The sequence below is a fragment of the Mustela nivalis genome (genome assembly GCF_964662115.1).
Source record: "Mustela nivalis genome assembly, chromosome: 10".
In the NCBI taxonomy this organism is placed as follows: domain Eukaryota; kingdom Metazoa; phylum Chordata; class Mammalia; order Carnivora; family Mustelidae; genus Mustela; species Mustela nivalis.
Genome location: NC_139029.1, coordinates 95,577,078 through 95,586,290, shown reverse-complemented (window position 1 = coordinate 95,586,290; position 9,213 = coordinate 95,577,078).

Sequence of the window (9,213 nt, the reverse complement as noted above, 5' to 3'; positions counted from 1 at the left end):
AATACAAAACACCACTCCTACCATCAAAGAGCCCAGTCTTGTAGGAAAAAAAACATGGAAACAAATAATGGCAGAGGTGGTTGCTATGCAACATGGCAGTAAGGAATAGAAGTGTGTCCTGCACAAGAGGCATGCTTTTTTGAGCAGGGGTGGCAGAGTTGTAAGGAAAATCTTTACAGAAAAGAAAGTGGCTTGGGGGGCCACCAAGTGTGAGAGCAGGCGTTCCAGAGAGGATTAATCACCAGTGGGGAAGGGAGTGGTAGTGGCTTAGGACAGCCTGAGCATGGGGCTGTTTGTGGACATGGGAGAGGGGAAACTGGAGAAGGTGGGGTATGGCATTTGCTGTGCCTTGTAAGCCACATGAAGAATTCAGCTTTAGCAAGTAGGCTTTCGGCTTCCAGAGGCCTTTGAGTGGTGGCTGTGGCCTCAGGGAAGAGAAGATGTTGGGGGATCTTTGAGCATGGTAGTCAAGAAAGAATTTTTATTTATTTATTTATTTTTAAAAGATTTTATTTATTTATTTGACAGAGAGAGATCACAGGTAGGTAGAGAGGCTGGCAGAAAGAGAGAGAGAGAGAGAGAGAGAGAGAGAGAAGCAGGCTCCCCGCCGAGCAGAGAGCCCGATGCAGGACTCGATCCCAGGACCCTGAGATCATGACCTGAGCCGAAGGCAGCGGCTTAACCCACTGAGCCACCCAGGCGCCCCAAGAATTTTTTTTTTAAAGTAGGCTCCATGCCCAGCATGGGGCCTGAACTCACAGGCCTGAGATCAGAAGACATGTGCCTCACTTACTGGGTCAGCCAGGTGCCCCAAGAAAGAATTCTTGAGACCCTGTATGATGCAGCTGAGTAAGCTTTGGTAAGTAGGACAGGGGTAGGACCCGTGGGCAGAAGGAGCTTCACTTTTGCTGTATGAAGCTGGTGCTTATATGCTTAGCACTCAGGAAGGAGAGGATGCACAGGGAGTATTAGATTGTAAGTATTGTCTTCAAATTTTTACTTGTAAAATTACCTTCTCAAGATTTCTCTGCTGATTATCATTCAGTTCAATATTAACCCGGTAAATTTTACAGGCAGTGATGAGACCCTTTAAGAATGTAGTAACCAGGGATGTCTGAGTGGCTCAGTTGGTCATGATCATGATCTCAGGGTCCTGGGATTGAGTCCCTCATCAGACTCCCTGGTCAGTGGGGATCCTGCTTCTCCCTCTCCCCTCTGCCTGCTGCTCCCACTGCTTGTGCTCTTTCTCTCCGTCAAATAAATAAAAACTAAAAAATAATAATAAAAAGAATGCAGTAACCAGCACGAATGTGATCCTTACCAAATCTATGCAGACCATAGGTGACCTTTTGGGCTAAAGGTTAACATGTTTCTGCTTCTGTCCCTCATCATTTCCCCCTGATCAATCTTCAGCCCTTAAATCTTTAAGCTTGTTGAAAGACAAAGGGCTCATTTTCTGTAACTTCTTCAAGCTGACAGGGGTTGTAGAGATGTCCTTACCTACGGACTGATCTATCTCTACAAGTAACTATTATGGAAGGTCACTGCTGTAGAGTCCAGAGGGGACATTGGTTCGAGTAGTAAGGCTCATCTATTGGCTGGGCAAAGGAGTCAAGAACTGCTTGCATGTATATCAAAAATAGGAGAGAACAAAGCAAAAGAGACAACATATTAGAATTCATATTATAATAAAAATAAGAAGTGTGATAAGAAGACCCTCCTGACCAGGAATTTAACCAACCATTAAGATCTTTAAGACAATGGAGGGTCTTTAAGAGCACTGATTTGGTTATTTATATCAGTAAGTCATCCTGTTATATTTTTGTCATCATCTGGAATGTGGACACAACATTCTACTTTAATAATGTCACATGTTCCTCCTTATGCTGCTGTTAAGAAGTCCACTGCCATTCTATTTTGTAGAAATGCTTTACACATTTGAGTTACTTTAGTGCTTCATAATGTAATGCTATTCTGACAGTCACTTAAGGCCTTAATTGTGTATTTATCAAGGACCTCAAGGAACACAGATCCTGTCCCTCATTGTTTTAGATATGGAAGATTAGCAGGACTGGTGCTAGTCTTAGTGCTATGGCCATGAATCCAGGCATAACTTGTAGTACATCTTCCAATCCAGCCTGGTGCAAACCATGGCCACAGATTTGGCCCACATAACTATTGTTTTCCATTAGGTGCTAGCATCTGACATCTGGTCACCTTGTCTAGTCAGTAGCAAACCAATGGGTTGCTGGTAAAATAATGGTAAGCTCACAGGCTTCTTGGAGGGAGCTATCTCATTTGGCAAGTATTATTGGATCATGAATCAAAGGTACGGTTTTTCTGTTCCCAGCATAGTTGTCCTACTGTTGTTGTTGTTGCTTAGTTGTCCTACTGTAGGACTAAGCCATATATATCTGTCCCATACTTGTAATCTTTCCTGACTGTTTTGATAGGAAGGACAACATACTCAGGGAATTTGTTGTCATGAGCCTATCTGTGGGTTGGCATGTTCAGTTAAAATTTTGATAGTTTGAGGGGCACCTGTGTGACTCAGTTAAGCATCTGCCTTGGGATCAGGTCATGATCTTGGGGTCCCGGGGTCGAGCCCTGCCTTGGGCTATCTGCTCAACAGGGAGTCTTCTTCTCCCTCTTGCTCTCACTCACTCTCAAATAAATATATAAAAAACCTTAAATTTTTTTTTAATAGTTTGATAAGAGGAAGCCTTCTTATGGCCTGGAGAGTCCCATGTAACATTTGCCATAGGCAAAGAAACATACTCTTTAGTAGTAGAAATATTCCTATATATGCTGGAATTGGAGTGACTTCATGTTGGGTTTGGTTAAATGTGGCCACTGTATGCTTGGCTAAAGCCTCTACTTGTAATTTTTTAAAAAGATTTTATTTTATTTGTTTGACAGAGAGATCACAAGTAGGCAGAGAGGCGAGCGGGGGGCGGGGGGAGCAGGCTCCCTGCTTGATCCCCGGACCCTGAGATCATGAGATCATGAAATCATGAGATCATGACCTGGGCCAAAGGCAGAGAGGCTTAACTACTGAGCCACCCAGGTGTCCCAAGCCTCTACTTGTAATTTTAAATTTATAGATGTAAATATATATGTATATGTATATACATGTATATATACAGATATATATACCTGGTTCCCAGATATATCCTGGTTGCCAGGATATATATGGCTAAGGGATAAAACCATTAGGAAACCTTCTTTGCCTAATGTCCAGTCTTAACAATATTCTAATTTCAAGGAATCACTAGCAAGTGGGAGATGACTTGTCCTGAGAGATTAGGGCATCCCCAAGTGCATTCTCCAATTCAGTTATAGGGAAAATGGGGCCATCCATGATCTCCACAAGTTCATAGCTAATCCCATGGAGTGGGTATGCTTTGACTTTTAAGGAGTGATTTTGTTTTCCCAGCCACATAGAATCAATCAAGGTGACAACTGAGTTACACAGTTTGGGGGGAGTCCATCCCTTTGGCCAGCTGTTTAAATAATCATATGTCTGGGGCACTTGGATGGCTCAATGGGTTAAGCCTCTGCCTTCAGCTCAGGTCATGGGATCAAGCCCCACATGGGGCTCTCTGTTCAACAGGGAGCCTGCATCCTCCTCTCTCTGCCTGCCTTTCTGCCTACTTGTGATCTCTATCAAATAAATAAATAAAATCTTAAAAAAAATTAAAAAAAATCATATGTCTGTGGGGTCCCTTCTATTATTCCGACAGAGTAATAAGAAGGAAGACTGTCTATATATGAGCTATTATGGAAATCTCTCTGAAATTTACCTCAAGTTGTCTAGCTTAGGCAAACAATTATTTGAAGACAACTAATCAAAACTATAATCTAACATCCAAAAGGATATATTATCGAAACACAATCTTTCTCTCTAAATTCACCCGTTTTTCCAGAGATAGCCAAATCAAGACTAATTAGGTTGTAAAACAGCCCAGTTTTAACAAACTTGGCCTCAGTATTTACATAAGCTAGGCAAGGATAGTGATTAATCGTGTAACTTTCTTTATTTGTTTTGCTGGAATTTTCATAAGGAATTTCTAGCTTGAACTTTTAATAGCCTCTGAAGGCCAGAGCCAAGCCAAACTGTTGTCATCAGACTTGTCTGTAATACCTGTAGATTTGGGCATATTTCTTTTCTTGAGGTCCCCCAAATATCTTGAGGTTCTTGTACTTGCCAAGAAGTGACATTCTTTACTCATCTGGTGAGGCTACTGAGAACTCTGTGATCAAGGTATCAGGCCAACATTTCCAAGGGGCTCTATTGGCCCCATAAAGTCATCCTTAGTTCCTTAAAACTGTCTATGCATTTCTCTCTTAAATATGACATTTCAGTCAAAGCCTTGGTAATATAATCAATATTTCCAGTGGTGTCCTGTTATAAGGAGAACAGATTCTTATAGAACTTATGCAAATAACTGTAATTGCTGTGGAAGAAAGAAAAGTCATTAAGAGTTTCTGATTTCTGGAATGTTCGGGTAGGGAGAAAAATTGCTTCAATTTGTTCAGAATATTTTATTGGGGTACTTGGGTGGCTCAGTGGGTTAAGTCTCTGCCTTCGGCTCATGTCATGATCTCAGGGTCCTGGGATTGAGCCCCAAATCCGCATCCGGGTCTCAGCTCAGAGGGGAGCTTGCTTCCCCCTCTCTCTCTGCCTGCCTCTCTGCCTACCTGTGGTCTCTCTCTGTCAAATAAATAAATAAAATCTTTATAAAAAAGAATATTTTATCATATTTCTGTAAGTCATGGAAGAAACTTTTAAGAGAAACATCATCAATCTGGAAGAGCAAACATTAGAGAACCAGCAATATTTCAAAGAAGAGTCATAAAAAACTGTAATCTTCTTCCTCAATTCACTCAGTCCTGTGTTGTTAATTTTTGATCTGAGTGCAGCTTTCCCATGAGTCCTGGAAATTCTTACCCAGTTCAATTCCATGATTTTAAAGATATCAAAAATCTATATTTGTTAAAAATCCTTTTTGTGAATCTCCTTGAAGACAAAATTCATTCTGCAAGAGCATCAGAACAAGCACTATAAATGGCTAGAGTCAAAAATAGACAAGGTTAGGGCTTCCTGGGTGGCTCAGTGGGTTAAGCCCCTGACTTTGGCTCAGGTCATGATCTCAGGGTTCTGAGATCGAGCCCAAGGACTCTCTGCTCTCTGGGAAAGAGAGCTCTCTGCTGAACAGGGAGCCTGCTTCCCCCTCTCTCTCTGCCTGCCTCTCTGCCTAACTTGTGATCTCTCTGTCAAATAAATAAATAAAATCTTTTTAAAAATAGACAAGGTTAAAGATCTGATATGAGAATTCATTATAATGCAATTGACAAGGAAATCAGTTTTTTTGTGACACATAACACTTTAATATTTAGAACGTCAAGTGATGACCTTATCCCAGAACATATTAAAACTTAAGGAATTTTGGGGCACCTGGGTGGCTCAGTTGGCTAAGTTTCTGCCTTCAGCTCAGGTCATGATCTCAGGGTCCTGGGATCCTTGTTCAGTAGGGAGTCTGCTTCTCCTTCTGCCCCTCACCTTGTGCTCTCTCTCTCTCTTCTGCTCTCAAATAAATAAAATATTAAAAAAACCAACAAACCTTAAGGAATTTCATATAATTTCTAGAACAGTTATAGCATTTACCCAAACGACATAACCTACAGCTTATCATTATTAGTTTGACAGTGCTTCTGGAATAACTTAACACACCAAATAAGCCTAATTTGTCAAAAACTTCATTTACCATTTAAATCTCAGGAAGTTGGGTGCCTGGGTGGCTCAGTATGTTTAGCATCTTCTTTCAGCTCAGGTCATGATCTCAGGGTCCTGGGACCAAGCTCTGTATCTGGATCCCTGCTCAGTGGGGAGGGAGTCTGCTTCTCCCTCTCCCTTTGCCCCTCCCCTGGAAATAAAATCCTTAAAAAATAAATAAATAATCAATCAACCAATCTCAGAAGTTTGTTAAAAACCTTAGAAACTTTTATTTTTTATTTATTTTTAAATATTTTTATTTATTTGACAGACAGAGATCACAAGTAGGCAGACAGGGCAGGCAGAGAGAGGGGAGGGGGAGAAGCCTCCTGGCTGAGAAGAGAGCCACAATACGGGGGCTCGATCCCTGGGATCATGACCCAAGCCAAAGGCAGAGGCTTTAACCCACTGAGCCACCCAGGCGCCCCAAAACACCTCAGAAAGTTTTAAAGCACATATCTAAAAAGGATTACAGCTTATAAAATTAATATTTTCATTTAACCAAGTTAACAATAAGGGAATCTACAGGAAGCTGTATAGTTGTTAGCAAAACTGAGCTCCTTTAACATTGAGACCTTTTAACTTGCTTAAGTAACCAAACAAAACAGAAGCTTTGTTTTTTTGGGTTGACAGAAAGAAAAGAGAAAAAAACTGTTTATATTTTCTTATCACGAGTATACCAACAATCCAAGAACACTTTGTTGTTGTTGTTTTTAACAAAGAGAAAAGGTGAATTTCAATCCTATACCACCGTACTTTTAAAATTCATTTCAAGCTTAGTCCTGACTGCACATAAAATTCTTTCCCAAGGGAGAAAATGTTTTATAAGAGGATTTCCAGCTGAAGGATGATTGCAAGCTTTTTGAGACCAGGAACATGCTATTAATCTTTGCTGTCATAGAAATCATCTCTCAGGTACAGGTGGGAGACAAAGGAGGCCATGATCAACAGTGTGGCAGGAGGCTGCCAGGACTTAGCTCACAGCAGAGGCTCCATACCTCCGTACCATCTACCCACCCAGCAACTGGGCTGGGAGAGAGGTTCTGACTACATTGCATAAGTGAAGAAGCTGAGACTCAGGCCAAGCAAACTGCCTGATGTCATACAACTACATATAGTGGTGAACCTGAGATTAAAACTTGGATTTGTCTGGCTCTGAAATCTCTATGCCTTCCACAACAATAAACACTAAGAGAGATGGAGGACCACCTTCACTGTAGAAATTGATCCAGTCACCAGATTATGAGATTTTTCAGAGGACAGTATGGAAGCTTGGGGTTTTCTTTCTCTTCTTGCTCTTACAGCTGCCTGCACTGATGCTTTTTGATAAACATGTGGCTTCCTTTTGTTTCTAGAAAACACTAAGTCTCAATAACAAAGGATGCAGACTTCAGCAAACTAAGGATTATATAGTAATCACTAAGAGCTGAGCTGGAAAGACTGTTGTAGTGCTGCTAATTCTTTCTGTAAAGACAGTAGGATTATAAAATCAAAAGACAAGGGGGTCTGTTTTCTGCTCAACCAAACATATCTAAAGCACATTAGAAGTTTGATGCAATATTTTGTGTTATTTTATGAAGTGCTGCATGGAATTATTACCTGGTTGCAAGAAAACATCATGTAAAATGAGAATATTAGAAATAAAAAAAAGAGCATGGATAAAAGTAAAAAAAAAAAAAAATTATTTCCCAAAGATATCCCTTTACAAGCCGTCTACAACTTTTTCATTCAAATTTTGTCCTAAGGCTTTTCTCTCTAAACCACTAGGCTCGTTTTAAGACTAAATTATCTTCTTTTTCCCTCTACAAAGTGTACTTCCATTCCTATATCTTTCTCATATATTTCCTATTTTCCCAAATGCAAAGTTGCTTATTTCTATCAATGCTAATTACATTTAGCAGAATTTTAACTTAGAAACCTTAGTCTTCAGTGATAACTAAGTAGTAAACCAACTCTGCACTGTCCATTACACCAAAATTCTTTAGATCTGAAACCCATGAATGCATCTCATAATTTCTAAAAACATGTTTTTTCCAAATACTACAGTCTTTCAATAAACCATAAAGCACATTTACCAAGAGACCCAGTTATCCTCAGTTTCTCTGTGATAAGAAGCCAAAGCACGTAAACCTGTGTTCAGTAATCAATGCTTTAGTATTTTATCTCGTTTGGAAAAGATTTAGCTAGCCAATGATTTCAACTTCAAAGTTTCAGGTGGAAAGATTTTGAAAGCTGTTTTAACAATTACCCATGAGAACTTTATGAGACAGACATTAACTGTCATTTTAACCCATCCTTGGGGACAAATTGCAACAGAAAAAACATGAGCTTATTTAACCGTTAGCAATCATTGGTAAAATAAAAGTTTTCTAATTAATCCTGATAACTCCAAAGACATGTCTATCTTAATTAAACTAACAAACTTACATTAGCTTAAATACTGAATATGTTGCAAAGGGTCAACCTAAAAGTAAGTCCATTTGTTTAAAAAGTCACTGTGACTTTTCACTTTTTTTCAACTTAAAAGGTCACTGTCAATTTATAGCACCTATGGGGAAATCTGAAGTGGGAGGTTTAAGTTCAGGGAGGGGTGTAATATTAAGTACTAAATAGTATTGAAGTTTAAGAACCCCTAAATGGGCCATTTTTCATTATTCTCCAGAGAATACTGAGGTCGGGCATTATCACAGAAGGAGATAAGGTGCTTTTTTCAATCTTGTTGTCCAAATAGACTCCAGTGTGTTAGAAGACAGCCCATAGGGGAATCCTTTGGGACTGAGGAAGTTGAATCCATAGTCAATTCCTACAAAATGAATGAGGAGAATACATTAACTAAGTGGGAGTCCATTACCAAAATCCCCTTAGGCTTCTGAATGGTGTCCCGTCAGGAATACTACCAAAGTTTCCTGTGGTTCAGAGCTGGGAAGTGTCCCCCTTTCTTGATGGCTCTGACACCTTTGTACTACCTGAGAAGGGATGTCGACCTTCCTTTGCTTCCGCATTGCAGGACCAGCAGGTCCTGGAGGATGGACTGAAACGCTGCAGAGATTGGGGTTGCCTCTTTCCATTTGGGGGGAGCCAATATATTTGACAACCAATAATAGTATCCTTTCTAAGCCTTTATCATTAATGGGTCACGTAGAGGTCCTGGCCTTTTTTAAGAAGAGGCAGTTATTATTTTTTTAAACATTTAAAAATTGCAATTAAATTAACTGGCATGTCTGGGTGGCTCAGACGGTTAAGTGTCTACCTTTGGCTCAGGTCATGATCCTATGGTAATGGGATCAAGTCCTGCATCCAGCTCCTTGCTCAGCGGGGAACCTGCTTTTCTCTCTGCCTGCCACTCCCCCTGCTTGTGCTCTGTCTCTGTCAAATAAATAAAATATTAAAAAAATAAATTCAATTAATTAACATATAATGTATTACTGGTTTCAGAG